The sequence below is a fragment of the Rousettus aegyptiacus genome, unplaced genomic scaffold (genome assembly GCF_014176215.1).
Source record: "Rousettus aegyptiacus isolate mRouAeg1 unplaced genomic scaffold, mRouAeg1.p scaffold_m13_p_15, whole genome shotgun sequence".
NCBI classification, from domain to species: Eukaryota; Metazoa; Chordata; class Mammalia; order Chiroptera; family Pteropodidae; genus Rousettus; species Rousettus aegyptiacus.
Window position 1 is genome coordinate 53,292,282 of NW_023416290.1, and position 20,073 is coordinate 53,312,354.

Sequence of the window (20,073 nt, forward strand, 5' to 3'; positions counted from 1 at the left end):
GGTTTTTAAAGGCTAGAGCGACGAATGAGGTCCGTGGTAGTTTTCCGTTTTAAGGAGATGTTGAAAAGGGTATCTTGATGGAAGAAGGAGAAAGGTTCCTGCCACAAATCTGAAAACAGTGTGGGGGCGGAAGGGCGGGCGGGAGAGCGTGGACCCCTGCGAAGACAGGGGAGTCGGGACTGAGGAGGTGGCGGAGAATCGTGTTAACGTGCTTCTTGGGTTGTCTTTTCTCCTGTGCCTGACGCCTTCCCAAGCGCACGCGCGTTTCTGATCTCCCGCGTTCCGCCGCCTCGCGACGCGCAGAGACGGGGAGCATGAGGCCTTCTCCTTCGGCCAAGGTGGGAGGAATGGGGCACAGGCTGGGCGCTCCAGAGGCACCAGGTGTGTGGGAGGCCTGGGGCGGGGCCCTTGTCCCCTGGGGATGCTTCTTAGAGAGGGCCTTGCCTATTCAGGCTCCTGAAAGATGCACGTGAGCAAGACCTGCTGGGAGCCGAGGGGATTGGCGGTTAAGAAGCTGGTCTGTCCTACGGACTTTTGCACCCTGGAGCCCTGGAGCGCTTCCATGCGCCACTCATTTGCATTTCATTATCTAACTTCCCACCTCTGGTGTCAGAGCTCATCTGCAGTGAGTGCAGCTGGCAGGACTTCCTGTGCAAGTGCCGTGTGCCATTTTCGTCCCTCGGGCACTCAGCCAGTCCTAGAGTTTTGTGGTGGGCGCCCACGCTCCTGGTCCAGGCAGGGAGCTTTCGGAGGGAAGGGCAGATGGGACTCCGGTCACTGGGGTAGAGGATCCGAAAGCTGGAACAACCGTCTCTCGATGACGTGGCTGCAACAGTGAGCAGTGTCGCTTGCATTCTGTGAATGGAGGGGAGGCTGGGCAGGCCTGTCCGGGGGTGACGGGAGAGGAATCTCCCTGAAACTCAGCTCCTGGGAGCAGACGGAGCAGGGGGGACGCTGGGATTCAGAGGCCCTCAGCCGGTCCGCGGCATGTCTGGGGCACGGCTGGTCGGTGATGGGGGCTCTGATAGTGGCCCTGGCATTTGTGCTGCGTCCGTGGTCTCCTTGTCCTGAAGGCACCGCGGGCTCCCCGTGGGGGCCGTCTGCCTGCGTCCCTGGCTAGAGAGCGGCTCACCTGGGCTGCTCGCAGGTCGGGGGGCAGCTGCCCCTTCCCCGTGCGTGAGCCCGGGCCATTGACGCTTCCCGTGATGCAACAGCGGTACCAGTGACCTGGATCCCACCCAGCCCCCCACCCCCGGCCCGTGACCCTGCGCAGGTCCTTTACCGCTGTCCAAACTTCCCTTTTCTCCGCTGCCAAAGGGACCCGTCCCCATTTGGCGTGCTCATGAGGGTCACGGAACGTGGCCTGAGAAACTGCTGGGTAAAGGGCAGGCCTGGCTGGCTTCTCCTCGATCTGCTCACCGGTCGAGCTCCTGACCTTCTCGCCATTACTTGCTCATCCAGGCCCCTCCTTGGACACTCACAAAGGTGAAAGGTGGGCTTCTTCCCTTTGACCTCTGCCTTGCTCTTTTGGACCCCTCCCCCGGGAGCATCACTTGGCTCCTGTTCAACACTTCCAAGTCGACCCCCTCTGGGCCTTGGGGAGAGGGCGTCCCTGACGGCTTCTGGCTGCCCACCCGAGGTCACCAGCCAGCCCTCGTGGCCAGCTGTAGGTGCGTGGGTAAAGGTCACTTCCTGTGTTTGGTGTCCACCACACCGAAAGAACCTCTGACCCCTTTGGAATGCTACACTTGAAACAGAAACATATTTTCAAAACACCTCTCGTATTGGCCCATTTTACTATTACTCTGTTTTCTTGTGGTTTCATATTGAGGTTTTTGGCTCATTGCATTTGACCTGGGGTTTATTTTTAGTAGCGAAGACAGTTCAATTAATGTCAAAACATGACGGCAAATGCAGAGGAGGGCGTCCTAAGTGTAGGGGGAAATGTTTGCGCCTAAAGTTATTTCTTCCGACGAGATCGGTCAGACCAGCGGACGCTGCGCTTCCTCGGCGGTGCCCACGATGGGCTCGTTTGGGTGTGGACCAACCAGGTTTCGGAACTCCGGTCCCCGTTACCCCCGCCCTGGGCTCCATTCTGTCTCCAGAAACAGCATCCCAAATTTCTCATCCACCAGCTCTTCTGCCAGGATTGGAAATATCTTGAGAGAAGGCTCTGGGTCCTGTTCTCTCTCTTGCCCCAGATTTTGGCCGCCTCATGACAGGTGCACAGGACATGCTTGGGGACTGTTTTCGTGGACTGACTGAATTTTAGGACCCAGCGTTTAGGCTAGAAAGTCAGGAAAGATGCAGAAAGCGCTTCTCCAAGGGTTCCTCACTGTGCTTGGGGAGAAAAGCAAGCACTGACTGACGTCCGCTTCGGACTTGGAGGCTGATAAAGTGATTTTTCTCGTCCTTTCTCCTTCCTTCTGTTCCTCGACTGCTTTCTGAGAACCCGCAGTGCGCCGCTGTGTGGGCTGCCGGGCATCTAGCAGAGACAAGCCGCCCTTCTCTGAAGGAGATCCGGAGACGTTGGCTTTATGGATCCCTGCGTTTACACACATGTGTGTGTCACCCTGATCCCCGGTGTGACAGTGTTAGGAGGTGGGGCCTGTCGGGGAGCATGAGGTCATGAGGGTGGAGCCGCCATATACACCCCACACTTAAACGGAGGGAGGGGGGCGCGTTGTGTTCCCCTTGACTGGAGTACGCAAACAATTCGGAATTCTTTTCCATGCGAGATTTCTTCCTCCCCCCACCCCCCACCCCCGCTCTTTATTTATTTAGACCACTAAACTCATAAATATTTATTATATACTTCGGATTAATAATCCAGTATGGCTTTATTTTGTTGTTCACATTTTTTTAGCTCTGGTCACTGGCGGCTCTTTCAGTTGGCTCCTGTGTCTTCTTGACATAGCCCCATCATCCTGGGGGTGGTTTTTGGAGCATTTTCTTACTTTCTGGCACTATACGTTGCTCCGGGCTCATTTTATATATTATTTCCTGCCTCAGACTTAGAATTGGTCCATTTCTCCAAAGAGCCTTGGTTTGCTGTACTGGAGAAAACAAATCTGTGGTATTAGAGACCAAGATGTCCATGCCGAATGTGCTCATCGCTGCTGGGCTGCCGTCGCTTCTGGCTGACGGAGCCGTGAAGCATATGCGTGCATGCTAACCTGTGTATGCACATGTATGTATGAACACCTCCGTGGTTACCCACCTGTATCTATGTGAAGCTAATTGTGGGTTCATAGCGGTGTCCCGACTCTAACCCATCGCCACACTCCACGCACTTTTTGACAGATGTACTTTTTTTTCCCCTGTGGCAAGAGGAGGCAATGAATGGGGAGCTTTGGCAGTCCACACGGGCGGAGAGCAGCCGGCTGAGAACACACGGCTTTCCCCGTGGGCAGCGTGGCGTCAGGCCCGGAAGCTGAGATGAATCGGACGCAGTTGGACAGAAGCTCAGAGACGTGTGCTGCCCGGAGTGATGGCGGACGGGGGTGCTGTCACATTCACGGCGGGTGTGCCCCCCTGGTCTCCTGGCCTTCCTGTCGCTCCGTGGGGAGCTTGCCTTGTCGCCCTTCCTCTCTCATGTCACCCCACTGCGTACCTCTCCCCACACTTACTTCCAGAGGCCCCTGGGCTCATCCTGTTAGAAATGCACCCACGTTATTATTTATTTATTTCCCCCCAAATTCTCTGCTTGTCTGTTGCTCCCACACGGATCAGGCCCTCGAAGGGAGCACTGTCAGCCCCGAGTCAGTGCCTCGCACGGCCCCCCAAAACCTAGAAAGGAGTTCGTCTGTTAGGTTTTGGAGTTTGTGAGGGGAACAGTGCAGAGGGCAAGACACACGGCCCGGCTTTCCTGGAACCTGACGCACACGCGGCACGCACGAAGGCGTTCACATACGACGTGGAGCCTCCGACGTGCTTTCCTCCCGGCCGGGGGCCTCAAACTCAGTCGTCTGCAGGGGCCGGGAAGTGTGAGTAAGTAACGTGGCCTGGGAGGCAGGCCTCAGGGGTTGGTGGGGACCCGGAAGGCACTCGGGGCTGGCGGGGGGCCAGGACACCCAGCCAGCGTCCGGCCTGCTGGCCCGGGTCTGCGCCCGACTAGTTCGTAAGTCCGACGATCGTCCGCGTGTCCGCCCGGTAGAAAGCGGCAGTGGCCGGGTCGTGGCCACTGACCGTGGCCCTGCAGGACGACTGTCCCGCTGTGGCCAGATCTGACTGTTCCAAGGGAGCAGAAGCTGCGGAGGGGGCAGGGCCGCGCCCGTCCTACTCGCCTCCGTTCCCCACGTCGTCACGTTGTCGCCGTAGCGACGTTTCTTCCCTGGCGGCAGCCTTTGTCTCCACGAGCAGCAGCCACTTCCAGTTCGCAAGGACCGTTTTCACCCCACACTCTGGGAACCAGCTTCATTGGCCGCTTTCAGAGGTGACACCCCCAGCCGAGGCTCTGCAGGGCCCCCCGAGCGTCTTAGTCCTAACGGTCCTCCCCCACACCCCATTCCTAAAGGGATGTGCTTGCTCTGTGCACCCCACTACTCCTCAGATACCTTGGGGGCCCCCCTTTGACTTTTCAGTAAATGGTTCATTCTTCATCTGAAATTCTTCCCGTTAACACTGCCTGTACACATCTTCTTCTTCTGCCGAAGCCTGATTGATATGCGAGGTGTATTTCCGCAGTTCCTAGCCTCGTCTCCTTCGCTCAACTGAGCTCGAAACAGGCCTGCCCAGCTTGTCGCTTTGCGGCGCAGAGTGCCGTCGCCTGGCTGCCCACCTGTGGCCTCTGCCTGGAAGCCCTGCCGCGCACACGCGCCGCCTGCCCACGATCGTGGATGTTCCCGGGGCTTGCCGGTAGCTGCTTCCCGCAGGCGGCCGCCCAGGGAGGCGGGGCCTCGGGTTTTCCGCGATGCTCACTGGTCCCCGGGGTTCAGGGTTGGCTGGGCCCCTCTGTTTCTGCACGGGTGTGTGCCCCCGAGGGGTGGAAACAGCCTCGTCAGAGCACACCCAGGCGCCGCCGACGGGGAAGTGGGCCGGCAGGGGAGAAAGCGTGGGCTGGGTGCTTCTCGGGGGCTTTCCTCCGGGCGGGGCTCCGCAGAAGGCTGGCCTGGGTGCAAGCCCATCTGACGCGCCCACCGCCGCTCCTGCAGAGTGTGTCTGCGGGACAAACAGCCCCGCCGCCCTGATTTCCCCTGGGCGTCCCGCCGAGATGCGGACGTCCGAGCTCCTCGCCCCGACCAGGCAGGCCGGCACGCCTTTCGTCACCCCCGTGCCGGGACTTCATGTCGCTCAGCGCTCGGTTGTGAATCCTGATATTCCTGAGGCGTTCCCATCGATCGCGCCCGGTGCGGCGACCCACGGCATCACAAACGGGCCTCGGCGCATTCCGTTTTCCTTACCCTGCTCCACGCTTTTCTCCTTGGTCGTTCAGAGCGTGCCGCGGGGCGGACGATCTGGGGTGCTCCTCAGTCTGTGAGGCCGCTGTGGCCAAGCGCCACACACTGGGCGGCCAGGACGGCAGACACTTATCCTCTCACAGTTCTCGGGGCTAGAAGCCTGACATCAGGGCGTCAGGCGGGCTGCCTGCTCTCTCAAGATGTTAGGGAGGAACCCCTCCTTGCCTCTCTCGTAGCGCCTGGTGGCGGCTGGCAGGCCGTGGCCTTCCTTGGCCGGTGGCCCCATCACTCCACCTTCACATGGCCCTCTCTCCCGTGTGTGTCCCAACGTCCCTCTTCTCGGAGGGACAAGGGGTCCACCCTAATACAGTATCACCTCGTCTTGACTTGACGACTTCTGCAAAGACCCCGTTTCCAAATAAAGTCTCATTCCGTGGGCATTGGGGGTAGAACGTTGACATACTTTTCCGGGGCCACAGTTCAAACTCAGAACAGGCCCTAGGAAGAAACTATTACCGCTTCTCTCTCTGTTTACTTTGTTTCTTTCTTTCTTTCTTTTTTAATGGAATAGCTTAGATTTCGTGTGTTTTATAATACAGGCATTCATGTGCATTATATTAATGGCATATGTGGTTGTATAAGGTATCGATATTGAGAAATTGTGAGGCCATGGGAATTCGTTGTATTTTTTTTAACTCTTTTTTGTGAGTGTGAAATTATTACAGAATGAAAATTAAGAAACTTTAAATACAAATTATATATCTATATCTATATCTATATCTATATCTATATCTATATATATCTCAGAAAGTGTCCACGGTCGGTTAATGGAAGACTAGTTGTACTTTTTGTATAGAATTAGCCCACTTTTGCAAAATTAAGACAGAACAACATAGCCACACAGGTATATTAATCTAGACATAGGAGAAATTCTGAGAAGGGCATATACTTCCTGTTAGCAGACGTTTCTGGTAAATATGATTGGAAGGTGTGAGAAAGTGGGAACTTTTGCTTTGTGATTATTTTAAAACAAAGGCCACGTTTTAATTATACAATGGGAAAGTAAGAAACGTGTGGTTTGTGGGTGTGGGTGTACCTCCGTACTTGTGTGCTGAGTTTTGATGCCTTCTGTCAACTCCATTCCTGTTTATTTTCCTGCACAAGCAGCGCCGCAAAAACAGCCTTACGCGCTGGGCACTCACCCAGTTTGCACACCACTGTCTGCTTCGCCCCATCCGATCCTTGGAGCCTGCAAGTTGCAGACGCAGAGGGGGCCTGCAGTCCTCGCTGGCTGACGGTGACACACTGGTCAATCGTCTTCCCTTCATCTGAGGAAGCTGGCAATTGTTCACCCTTGAAAACTTTGCGGAGAACTTTATTCCTAAGTGTGTAGCCTTTCGGTCTCCCCAGAAGAGTGCGAATTAGACATTTCTATGTGACAGTCGTCGTATTTGTTCCTCTGAGGAGCAATGATTTGTTAAGTGACGCTCGATAGCGCTGAACCCAATTAATTACTGAAAAACTCAGTCCCCCCCAGGAGTTTTTCATGATCACTAGGCTTTGGTAGTTAATGTGAAATTTCTTTTAGGTGGATTTATTTTTCTGTATAGGTTCGTTTTCCCATTTTCAGAGCAGATGCTCCCTTGATCCAAGAAGGGAGAAGGAAAAGGAAGTAACGCCTTTGGAAGGATGTGGCCGTGTGCCACGAGCTTACAAACCTCGACTGCGTAACCTCCCCATTGCTCCCTAACGTTCTTCCAATTTGTTAACGGGGAAATGGACCCCAGAAGGTGTGTCCGCTCAGGCTTCGGCGCGTTCGCTGAGTTAGCTCCCGAAGGAACCGTCCCCATCTGCTGCCTGCTCCTTCCTCCTTCTGGAGTCCATGCCCTAGAACAGTTTCTGCTTCCTTCCGCTCACCGGGATGCTTCATCATCTCTCGTGGTCCCTCTGTGCTGGATCCGATTTTTGCCTTCTGAGTTCCTTTGCCTCGTTCCGGCACGGTGCCTCCGTGGATGGCACACTCAGTAACGATGATGCTGATGCTGGCGGTAATAGTAAAATTAGGATCTAGAAGTGGCCTTATTGAGCCCTCGCTCACTGGGCAAAATACTGAGCACTCCTCCTCCAATCACCTGATGAGGTTTAGGGGCTCACTGTGGGACGGAGGCCTGAAGTCCACAGCCAGGTCTTTCTAGGGACCGGAAGCTAAGTCAGTCCAAGCTGTTTCATTTCAGGATTCGCTGAGCTAGTTAAGCTCTTGTACTAGCTTGTCACAAGCTAGCGAACACTGCCAAATTATTTCTCCCACGGAATTATAGCCACATGTTCCCAGATGTTATAAATGTATGGTTGAACTAATATTCCTACACATCATCATTTTATCAATGACACAATCAAGCCAATAATGAAGTAGGCCAATATGAAGTTACACAACTCGAAAGCATATCAAATATTAGATGTCTGCTGATTTCATTAGCAGAAACACTTTATTTTTTTCGACCAAAGATGTGGAAATGAAGGGGGAAAATTCAGTGTTTTGATAAACATAATAATCCAATAAATATGGTGAAAAAATGACAAGATTTTCAGAAATTCAGTGATTAAAAATTCTTTTAGCCAGAGTCAAAAAAGCATCTCGAAACAAGGCATCTCTCTCTGCTTTTTAAAATATCCGTTACATTACAGGGCCTGTTCTTTTTGTCCTGGGTGAGACAGATAGCATTGTATGGGAATTCTTTCAGGTCCTCCCTGTTAAACTGCACTGGAAGGCTGTTTTGTCTGAAGACATTAAGGAGATATAGGTGCTACTAAATGACCCTTTATCCAGAAATTTGCGTTTTTTTTTTCTAAAATAGATTGATATGCAGTTGACCCTTGGACAACATGGGGGCTAGGGGTGCCAACCCCCCCTCCCCGCCCCAGTCAAAAATCCACATATCTTTCCATTCCTCCAAAACTTAGCTGCAGTTTTCCACAAGGGATTAGTTCTAGACACCCCCCCCCCCCCTCAAGGATACCAAAATCCGTGGATGCTCAAGCCCCTTATATAAAACGGCTTGGAACAACACGTACAGTCCCCTGCACATCTGGGGACTCCCACCCTTGGACTGGAAATACTATTTTGTCTCCGAGGTTGGTTGAATCTGAGGATGCAAAACCCTGAGAATAGGGAGAGCCAACTGTGTATTTATTGAAAAAAAACACACATATGGGTGGGCCTGTGCAAGCCAAACCCATGTCATTCAAGGGTCAACTGTGTGTGTGTGTGTGTGTGAGTGTGTGTGAGAGAGAGAGAGAGAGAGAGAGAGAGAGAGAGAGAGAGAGAGGAAATAAGACATCACAACAGGAAATTTTGAGAAATGCATTAAAAAATGCCCGAACATCCGAGAAGAGAGATGCTGGTGCTGATTCTGATGTATCCTGACGCGGACGTGGGCGACGTAAACATAGGCATTCGGGCGGATGACTGTACGGGCTCTGCCTTCAATATTTAAAGCGACCGAAGGGGAAAACCACACTGTGACATCCCGACTCTAAAAATACGCGATCTAAAAATGTGCAGCGTTGTAGTATCTATTTTAGCATGAAATGTTTTAATATGTGAAATTAGCGTTACTATCTATGTTAGCAGGAAACATTTTAATTTAAAAAACATATAAGCATCGCGCTGGCTATTTCGGCATCCAGGCTTTCTAGATTTCTCGTCAGTAAGATGATGGCGTAGAAATAGGTTTGAGTAACACTCGTAGCTTAGAAGAGCATGATTTCAGGGAAGCCAACTGATAAAAAAGGCGCACAAAGCGATTCCAAGGCTGCAGCGTCGGGACCCCTCGCGACGCGTCGGGTCGGAATGACAGGAACTCAGACGTAGGCGCCGCAGCGTGGCCGAGCCCGGGTGCCGTGAGCCGCCTTCGGTCCCCCTGCAGAAGCGACTCTGGGCTTCCTGCAGAGGTCCCCTCTGCCGCTCCGTGCCTTCCACTTCCACGGCAGTGGCTGGAGGCAGCTCGGGGGGACCGAAGGAAACGTGCTTCCAGTGACCTCCCCGTTGCTGCGTTCTGATCTTACCAACAGTAGAACGCCTTCACACCCCATCCCGTGTTCGCTCAATGCTAGGATACCGGGGACCCGAGACCTGCAGCGCGGTGGATGGCCACACGGCGAACAGCTTCTTCGCCAAATTTGATTTCTACGAGGTTTCCACCTGTCGTCCAGGCCTGGGATTTTGGTGGTAAGTCGTCATCAAAAGTCTAGTCCGGTCCTGGTTGCCTTCCGTCTTCACAAGGACAGTGTCATAGTGGCTTCGAAGGCTCCGCTCTCCGGGACCCCAGGCTTTCCTTAAAAACCAGCAAGTGGGCCTGTGTCACTTAGGAGGGCTCATGGCCACCCTTCATCGAATGCGAATTAATCACCTCTGATGATGAAAGCCGACTTCGGAGGGGTCTTGGTTTGCGATTGTCATTATACGAGATACCATCACCGAGCATCTCCTCGGGGGCAGGCACTGTGCTCAGGGCGAAGAGTGCAGACCTGTCCTCATGACCCATCCCCCTCCTTGAAGGCTCTCGCCCCCACCGCAGAAAGCCAGTTCTGGGTCCGTCAGGGCTGCTGGCTCACGTGCTCCGCTCACAGCCGTATCTGCAGCTCGTGGCACAGGGCCTGGTGGAGAGAAGCCACTCGGCCAGTAGTGAATGAATGCGTGAGAGTTTCCTGATTTCAGCTCAGGAGTCGCCGCCTCTGTAATCAGAACTAAGCGAAGGGCAGGGGTGTATTGCTCTCTCACTGCGACATCTTCGTGAGCTTCCTATCCCTGGCTTGTGGTCCATTCTGTCTTCCGGTGCAGGGACCTCTTACATGTAGAGAGCAACCTGCTTTAGGCTACAAGTGTCTTGAGGGATGGTAATGCCTATCGATTTTCTCTGCATCTATAACTAATGCCTTGTAGGCATTGTGGGTACTCAGTGTCTGAATAAGATTGGATTCTGCTTAAGAGAACATTGGGGCGGGGGGGGGGGATGTGCTATGGACCGAATCGTGCCCCCCACCCCCAGTTCATGTGTTAAAAGTCCTAAAACCCCCAAGGTGGTGGGCGAGATGTGTCTTACGGGGTGTTTGCAGATAGGACTCTTGGGAGATAATTATGTTAAATGAGGCCGCGACAGTGGGGCCTTCCCGAATGGGGATTAATGCCCTGTATTAAAAGACATGCCAGGGAGCTTGATCTCTCTCTCCCTGCGATATGGAACACAGGGAGAAGGTGGCCCCGTGCGCCCCGAAAAGAGAGGCCTCAGAAGCAACCAGACCTGCCAACCTTGATCTTGGACTCCACTTTGCAGAACTGTGGGCATATAAATGTCTGTCGTTTAAGCCAAACTGTGGCGTTTTGTTAGGGCAAGCCCGGGGCTGTCTTTGCTGCACATGGAGAACATTGGAGGGGGGTTGGGAGGTGGTCGTCTCCAAAAATTGAGAGGCCAGGAGGAAGGCGGTTGGTCAGACATATCTCATGTGGCCCCAAAGATCAAGACCAAGATGGAGAAGCGGACATAACAGGCAGACAGATGCCAACAGAATAAAAGGACGCGGGGTCTTCCGGGTGGCATGAGTTGCCTGCGCGCCTTGCCGGAGATGTCCCTGTAGAGACCGCATGGCTGCTGAGAGGGCATGGGGCGGATGGGATCCAAGCGTCGCCCTGTGCTGTGACCCTGGAAGGCCCCTCTGGGTCCTGAGATTCTGTGAGCTCAGGATTAATCAGCACACACAGGGACCATGCCCTCTCGTTTGTAGAACACATCACATGTGCAAAAGTGATGTTCATATGCATCATTCCATCTGACTCATTTAACATCCTCGTAGCTGATGGCGCCCCGCGTGCAGTTGCCGAATGGGAGAGCGAATAAGGGAGCCATGGCTACCCTGGGGGTGACAGAAGAGGAGCATGTGGGCAGAGGGATTTACTGGCTCGATCCATAGTGAAGGCCAAGCCAGGCTTGAACCCCGATCTCTGCTGCGCCCGCCGCTTGACCCGACTTCCTCCAAGTAGACAGTGACACCACTTTCTCTTAAAATGCTATCTTTCAGATTCTGCTTTATCTTAGTAATTCCTCGGCATCTCTATCCCTTTTAATCCTCCTCCCAGCCCTTTGAGCCAGGTTTGATTATTCTTATTTCACTGACGAGAAAACTGACGCTCAGGAAGGAGGGCGGTTTTTGCAAAGCGTCCAGCTCCTACCGGGCAGAGCGTTGGGCTTGCAGGCCCGTGGGTGTCCTCTCCAATGAAATGTGACCCGTCCTCTCCCTTGACGCTGGTGGGTGTGCAGGCGGTTCTTGGCCATAGGCGGAGTTCACAGAGGTCCCATTTCTGGTTAAATTGCAGGTGAACCGAATGGCTAGGGAATCGGTGGCCGAACCGTCAAGTCATTCCTGGCCTCACGCCTGATTTCCTGCGTCCCTGGCCAGTTCCTCCCGCCAGAGCCCTGCCCCGTGCTGCTGGGAAGGCCGCGGAGTTTGGAAACAGGTCGCCCCAGGAGTTCTCCGCCTTGGCCGCACACCGTGGTCACCTGCGAGCTTGCAAAAAAAAAAATACCAGGATCCCTTTCATTAACCAACGCCGCCCCAGTACATTTACTAGAATAAAAATAAGTACCAGTATCTGAACCCCTGCTCCTTGTCACCTGGACTAGGGCAGGGGCCTGGGCATCCGTGTTCACACCTTTTCAGATGGCCAGGAATCACAGACTTGGTGTTGGTGTGGGCGGATCTGTGCGTGTGGCCTATGGTTTCGTGATGAGGCCTGAAGGCCGGGTCCGCGTTGTTCCCAGGGTCTGCCCGGCCTGCCTGTGCTGATGGCTTTTTGACTCGCAGAAGTGAGTTCGTTTATCTTTCCCTCCCAACTCTCCTGACCTGGGGTCCGGCTCCAGCGGGGGCGCCACGTGATGTCACGCCACAGCTCTCGTCTTAGCCGGGTCTGGGGCCCTGGACGGGCCACCCGCACGTCCCCGGGCCTCTCCCTCTGTCTCTTCCCCCCTTCCTTCCTTCAGCTCAGTTCCGTCGACGTGACACATCCTGAGAATCTGTGTTAAATGGGTCACGTAGATGAGAGGATCTTCGCAGAAAGCCTCGCAGTCTCTGGGGAAGACAGCCATGAGCGTGCAGGCCGGTTTGGACCGTCATGGCTGCTGTGATGGCTGTTGATCCTGTGAAGGATGAGAACCCAAGGGGTCACGGGGCCTCGAAAATGTGCGAACCTGGAATAAACATGTCTACGTCACTCATTAAGCTTGGTTTTCCAAGGTGACACACGGGAGATGTGCATTGAATACATGAAGAGTAGCGGACAGATTCAGTATCTTTTCTCTGGGAGTTTGTCTTCCTCACTGAACAGAAGGGTGGGTAGTATTTTGCGGCTGTCAATCAATACTCACATTCTAGAATCCTGTGATGGGTGCCGAAGCAGCCCTTCCTCATGGGAGTTGCCCTACAAGGTCACTGTTTTGTGACATCTGGAGATTCTCATCAATGACAGAAGCTGACTAATTATGAGCAAGGAAGTGAGGGCCTTGAAATGCCCCTGTCTGCACATCTGGCCTCTCTGTCAAACCCAGGACTCATTTCTGATAACTTTTTTTTGGCTTCTGTGAAGCGGTCTCCCCCTGCGTGGCTGTGGGTGGTGCTCGGAACGAACAGAACAGAGAGCAGCCTGGGAGGTGGGGAGGTGGGGGCCCAGGGGGCGGAGGAGACGGGCTATTTTAGCATATTTCAAAGTAACGAGAAGGCTTCGAGAATGGGTAGCGATGTCTCCTACCGCATTTGCTTTCTCTGTTTCCACGGAGGATGAAATTCTGGAGGGAGCGAACCTGGCTATGAAAAGGGTCCGTCAACGAGAAAGGAACTGACAAGTGCGACTGGGTTTTCAGAGTACTTTCCCTCGAACCTTCTCCCCCTGGACCGGCAGAGCGCTTACGGGCGCTTCGCGTGGGGTAGCCGGCTATCATGGAAAGGCCGTGGGCCGGACAAGCCAGCCGAGGCGCCAGTGGGGGCGAGCACCTGCCGGCGGCGCGGTCCTGTCAAGCTGCGTGCGCCACTCACATCTGTTTCCTCATCCGAGGTCAAGGGCGAAAAGGTGGGGCCGTTCCGTTCTAGTGCCTCCAGCTAGACTCTGCAACAACCAAGCCTCAGTGTTTAGTAGCTCAGCACAAAAGATGCCTATTTCTTACGTAATGGTCCTGGTCAGCGGGAACCGTTTCTCTATGCAGTGGTTGGAAGACTCGGGTCTCGTCCACGTCGTTGGTCCGCTGTCCTTCGAGGACCCTGAAATCCATCCAGCTGCGAGACGGGGGACGGGAGGGTGGGGAGGCGTGCCCACGTCTTAAACACCCCGTCCCGTAAGTGGCGTACAGTCACCTCACTTGCAGTCTGTTGGGGAGGGAGAGCTGGACATACCATTCCCGCCTGGAAGCAAGGGGCCGAGAAATGTACCCCCCGGCTGGGTGACCACTCTCCAGGGGCGGCTGAGCTCGGCGAGGGGCCCTGGGAGCTTTGGGCAAGCACTTCTGCCGCACATCCGCTCCTCAGTGTCGCACAAAGAGCGGCGACGCTGGCCTCGTGAACACACCCGGTGTGGCTCGTGCCACGTGCTCTCCACGTCGTTAGTTGTGGGATGATTTTTCTCCTACTCTTTTCTAACGTGGCTTCACCTCACAGGACTATTCCTTTTTTCCCCGTCTCTATATTTTTCTTCACGACCTCATTCGTAAGCTTCCTGTGTCTGCCACGGTGCTTTGCCAAAAGCTGTTGATGGACTGATACGTTTATGACGGTTCCCGCTGGGCTCTGTGGCTCCTTGTTTTCCCTTCTAGGTTTTTCTATTGAGAACTAAGCAGAATCTGCAAGAGGATTTTGGTCAGTGCATGGAAAGGGATTTTTTTGGTCATGAGTGTGGTCAAGCATAGTGACAGTTTTCTGAAAATGAAAAAAAAAGAGGCACCTTCTTTGGGCATTTCTCAAAATAATAATCCGAGCTCACTGAGTCACCACTGGGCACCAAGAGCCAATTGCTCACTCGCGTGAGAGCACCGAATCCCCTCAACATCCTCCAGAAGAGGAGTGTGAGGCCCCAGTGGACCAGAGACCCACAGGAGACACATATGAGCAAGTTCCTGTCCCTACGGAACTCAGGAATTGGTGGGGGACGTAGAGGGTGGTGGTGGCGGAGAGATTATAAAAGCAAATATACTCGATTCTGATTATTTGCCATAGTTATAATCTGTCAAGTCGCCATGAATACTGAGTTCGCAAATACTGAATTATCGCCCCAGGGGAAATACAGGGTTAGGTTCCTGGATGTCTTTTGGCGACATTCTCATGGACCAATCAATACATAACCTTGTTTTATGTGTGTTTCTGTTCGAAGGCACCTTATTTAATATATATTGCTGATGCATTAGCATTGAACTCATGGACAACAGCACTATAAATCACGCTGGGATGAAGCTCCTTTACCACAAGTATTTTCTCTGTAAGGCACAGCACACACTTCTTGCACTTGGGATTACCAGACAGCCCCTCAGCACCGTGCTTGGGGGCCATTTTAAGCAGCAGAGGCACCCACACGAAGCACAGAAATGAGGCGGTACATGGCCCTTGGGAAGGACGCTTGTTTACAGCCGAGACGAGAAATGGTGGCACCTTGTTCCACCTCAGCTGGCAGCGTGGGCATTGGGTGGCCCAAAACCTTTTGGCCGCTCTGAGAATACTCATGCATGTGGGCTTACAGATGCATTTTGGTCATCAGGCAAATTCACAGATGCGGAATTTGCAAATAACGAGGATCAACTGTCTGTCGCAATCGGTGTGAGATGCAGGACCCTGGTGAGTGGTGTTGCAGGGAAGGGATCTTGCAGAGGTTTTCAGAGCAGGTGATGCCTTAGGCCAGGATCGGCAGGCTTTCTGTACAAGAGGCCAGAGAGCAAATCTTCTAGGCTTTGGGGCCCATACAGCCTCCGTGACAGCCACGCTCTGCCATGGCGCCCTGCACCACACCTAACAAACGAGTACGGCTGTGTTCCAGTAAACCGGGATGTTTGCACACCGAAATTTGAATTTCAGAAATTTTCAACTTGGCTATTCTTCTGATTTTTTTCCCCATTTAAAAATTTAAAAACTAAACAAAAGCAGGTGGTAGCCAGATGTGGCCCGAAGGCCACACTTTGACACCTCCTGCCTCAGACACTGCTAGGTAGGGATGCTTACTAATTATGAAGAAAACTAAATAATTTAGCAACAGACAAAGGATACAATTTAAAAATTCACCTAAAATCCCAAGACTCAGGGATTTCCACGAACAACACATAGCCGTGCCTCACGGGCATGCATGGCCGCACAGGTGCACTTCTGTGTTCCTGTAATTGATTTATCCCTGGAGACTACGTGGTGGACATCCGTCTGCGTTAGTAAGGGTTGCTCTCCATCGCGAGTGTGATCTGTCGTCTTCTGTAGTTGGGCGATGGTTACTGTTAACGCATTCTTTGTTGGTGTCTTTTAAATTGTGTCCTTTTTTTTTTTTTTTTTTTTTTTGCTGTGACAAATGATACAGCTTGAGTTTTCTTGTACCCTCTCCCCACACAGCTATAGGGAGACAAAGATGAGTCACACCGTGTCCTGCTCTCGGGATTCTCACAATTCGACAAGCCATACAGGTGACACACAGCAGTTATCTTGGCCAGGTAGTGGTGCTTTCCAGAATCTAATGCAGCGCTGGGGCGCTCTGAGGTATAAAGGGTCTGATGTTCTGATCCAGGTGAGGCCAGGTACCTGTCTGTCCTGGGTCGGCAGCTCCCTCTGTCTGCCTGAGTTCTAGAGCCTTGTAGAACAGCACAAAGGGAACCTCTTCCATTCTCTGGTCATCACCCCACCCGCCTGCAGATGGGAACACGGAGACTCAGAGAGGTCGAAAGACCGACGGAGGCTCAGCGCAGACTCAAACCCACGTGTCCCTGTCCTGGGTGAGGGCCTCTTGGCCCTAGGTCAGGCTTCGAGAAGCTGTTTTTTTCAAGCATCACGTGTGGATGTCCCTGGGCCTCGTTGAAAGAACCTTCTCTATGTGCTCCAGGGCAGTGATGGTAGCAGAGGTGATGGGTGATTTCGCGAGACCCCAGCATGCCCGCTGGCCAGTTCGTGGTACAGTCAGCATGTGTTCGCCGCCACCTCCTAAATTTTCTGGCCTGAGTTAACAGACCTGCACCTCACCTGCCTCCTTCGTGTTGACAGCCGTCTTTAGCTATCGCCTGTCAGACAGGAGGTTGGTGCCTGGCATTCCATTTCCCCGAGGCAGGGATGATGCGCACGTGACTGAGCCAGGTATCCTGGGAGTTTGTAGCGATCAGAAATGGGTAGACTTCTTTCAGAGTTTTCAGAATCCTGTTGCACTTATGCACAAAGATGTTGGCTATAGTGACATCTGTAACAGTGAAAAACCACAGAAAGCTTCAGGTCGTAGAATATGGGCGTGGTGGCAGGAACTGTGGCGTGCGCAGAGAGTTCATTATTCGGTCTTTTAGACATAATGATGATGGATAACAAGGTCTGCCTTACGGGGCAGAAGAATAGGAGGCAAATCGTTAACACGGCATGATCGTGTGATAAGAAGAAAGTGCTATAAAAGTTTGGATCAAGTCCCCCACAGGTCGGCAGTCCTGTCGTGATCAGCTGCTCCGTGCCAGGCACCCGGGCTGGGGGTCAGCGGAAGCTCTCTCGAGGAGGTGGGCAGCTGTCCGTCCATGCCTCTGCCTCCACCTGGAAGCCCCCGGCAGCCTGGCTCTGAGCTGACCGCTTTGCAAAATGCCGCGGGGAAGAAACTGAAATGCGCCAGGTGGAAGATCTCTCCTCCAGGTGGTACCGCAGCAGAAGCGGGGCAAAGCGGGAGGCCTGCCTGAAGGAGGGAGCCTCGGCGTGCGGGCGACCCGGCCTGCACCCAGCCTGCAGCGCGGGAGCCCAGCTTCTCAAGAGTCATGCTAGGCTGGCTGCGATGAGTGTGTTCCCCAGAGCGTTACAGACACGAGAGCGGCACATCAGCGGTGTGGGTGGTCGGTGTGGCTGTCTGTAGTTCTGGGGCCTCCTCCCCCGACCGGCGCCCCCTTAAAATTCTCAGGCTCTGACAGCACGAGGAGAAGGGCTCTGGCCAGGGAGCAGAGCCGGCGGGCCCTGGGCGAGCTCTCCTGCTCCTTGACGGTCCCCGCATGATTCATGATGGTCGTAGCAGATGAGGCATGAGGTCTGCGTCTCAGACTGCAGCTGATGAACATCTTCTCCCAAAAGAGGCATGCCCAGCCTCTTGGGAGGACCTCGGGAGGACCTCAGCCGTCTGGCTGGCCTGAGCAGCCCGGTTCCCAGCACTGCGGTCAGCGATGACCAGCCCGTGATGGTCGGGCGGTGGTTCCTGTCCGTCTGCGAGTGTCAGAGCCGGCTGTGCCTGCCCCAGCTGGAGGCAGGCTCAGCGCTCAGGAGGCTGTAGCTGCCTCCTGGGCAGGGTCCTGAAAATACGGATCGCAGCAGGTGGCATTTACATGTTCAGTTTTTTCTTTTTTTTAATCTGGAAAATAACACAAAAAAATAATCACTGTAATCGCACCAGTTAAAAAATTAATGTAAGGACGGAACCAACACACAAGATTATCTTCTTGAGAGATAATCGTTTTATCTGGGAATTTGTGGGCGCCCAGTGCTGTGCCGCTCGGCCGCTCAGGAAGGAAAACAAGCCCCGAATTGTAGGTTTGATGATTTCGGTGACAAAATCCTGCCACGGCTGAGAGGCTACCGACGGTTTAAGAAATTCCTCTGGAATTCTTGAATATTTAAAAGCCGGGTCGCGTGAACCCGTGCCGCCCGCAGGAGCTCACTTTCCTCTTCCGTTTGGGGCACCGGAGCCCCGGCCCCCACGTCGGTCTGCATGTCCTTTTCATTTCCTGTGTCCCAGGCTCCTCCTCCGGCCAGCAGGTGCCCGTCACTTAGCTCCTTTCCTTCTCATGCTGAGGTTTCCATGAAGGTGCGCCGTTGCTTCTGGAAGGTTCCTGGAAGGGCAGATCTGCCTCGCCAGAAGAGGGGAGGGTGCAGGGAGGCCGGCTCCTGCCACACTCTCCACCTCTCAGACCAGGCGTGTGTCCTTTGAGCTTATTCTGGCCTCTTCTAAGTGGTATTCTGACAAATCTGTAAGCGACCAGATCTGGCGGTGACACTTCCCTTCACTCCTGTTCATCTTCAGCTTCCGTTCGATAATCTCATTTTTTCATTCGGGAAACCTTTCTCGATATTTCCCTGTTCCGTGTGCCCCCTCCCCAAGGCTGGGCAAAGTGCCCGCTCTCCACGATTCCTTTAGAACCCATGGCTGCCGCCCAGGACTGTGCCCAACACACCTTATTAGTCATTGTGTGGCGTCTGCCAGCTTCCGGTGGAGAAGCTGGGACCCTCTGGTAGGCAGAACGGCCCCCAAATTGTCCACACTCTGATTCTGGAATTATACCTATGAGTAAAATGTGTTACTTTACATGGCGAAGGGACTTTGCAGGTGTAATTAAGGTTTATGCAGAGAACTCACTCTAGAATAGAAAGATGCCCTCGAGAAGAGTTGGTTTCCAGGTAGGAGGATTCGGGGTGCTGCTGCTGGCTCTGAAATCTGGGGACACTTGTGCAGGAATCGGAGAGAGGAGACGAGTTGCTAAGGGTCACCCACAGCTGATGGCCAGCAAAGAAATGAGCCTCAGTCCTAGAATGCAGGGACATAAATTCGGCCAGGGGCCCGAATGACTGAGCTTGGAAGAGGTTTCTTCCCACAGTCCCCTGGTTAGAGCCCAGCCAGTTAGCAGCTCAAATCCACCTGTGCAGCCCGGGGCGGAGAACCCAGCGGAGCCACCTCTCGCTTCTGACCTACAGAACTGCGAGGTAATCAATGTGTGTGAAAACTAAGAGTCGTAGTGGCTGGGGGCACAGATTCTGGGCCCCTCTCTTCTGACTTCAGAAAACAGTAGTCCCCCCTCGCCCACGGGGGCCATGCTCAAAGACCCCCTGTGGCTGCTCGAAACTGCGGGTAGCACCGAACCCTGCGGATACTGTGTTCTTCCCTCTACAGACACACCTATGATGAAGTGTGATCCACACATCGGGCACAGGAAGAGAGTAACAACAACACAGTAAGGTGGAATACGTGTAATGACACACGAACGAACGTTATAAGAACGTGGCCTCTCTCGACACATCTCGTTGTGCCGTGCTCGCCCTCCCTCCTGCGAGATGATAAAATGCCTGCGAACGTTCACCTTTTCCCTTAAGAGAAGCGAGCACCTTCTGGCTTCTCTTCGGCATCTCCAAATCGCCAGCATCACTCCTCTTGCCCCTTGGGGCCGTTATTAAGTAAAACCGGGGTGACTTGAGCACAGCACTGCGATGCCATGGCGGGCCCGTCCGATCGCCAAGCCGGCTTCGAGGTGCTAACGGGCAGGTGGCGACTGCAGGTGGGGATAGCGGGGACGACTCAGGACCCAGGCAGCGCTGCGCGGGGCGGCGCGAGATGTCCCCACGCCGCTCAGAGTGCCATTCAGCTCAAAACTGAGGAATCGTTTATTTCTGGCATTTCCCATTAATATTTGTGGACCACAAATCGGCCGCAGGTAGGTGGGGCCGCGGGAAG

At 53.8% G+C, this 20,073-nt stretch overlaps 1 long non-coding RNA gene across 50 annotated transcripts in view; it reads left to right on the forward strand.

The window, feature by feature from the left end:
• The window catches only part of LOC107506203, a 579,061-nt gene that overhangs the window by 118,291 nt on the left and 440,697 nt on the right, over positions 1 to 20,073 (forward strand). For 45 of the 50 annotated variants that reach the window (XR_004954759.1, XR_004954761.1, XR_004954740.1 and 42 more), the window contains one exon: positions 19,516 to 20,053. The exons of 4 other annotated variants lie outside the window; for them this stretch is intronic. This is a non-coding gene — a long non-coding RNA (uncharacterized LOC107506203). Of the gene's footprint in view, positions 1 to 19,222; positions 19,329 to 19,515; positions 20,054 to 20,073 lie in introns of all 50 variants that reach the window. One more of the 50 variants, XR_004954744.1, reaches the window with a different exon arrangement.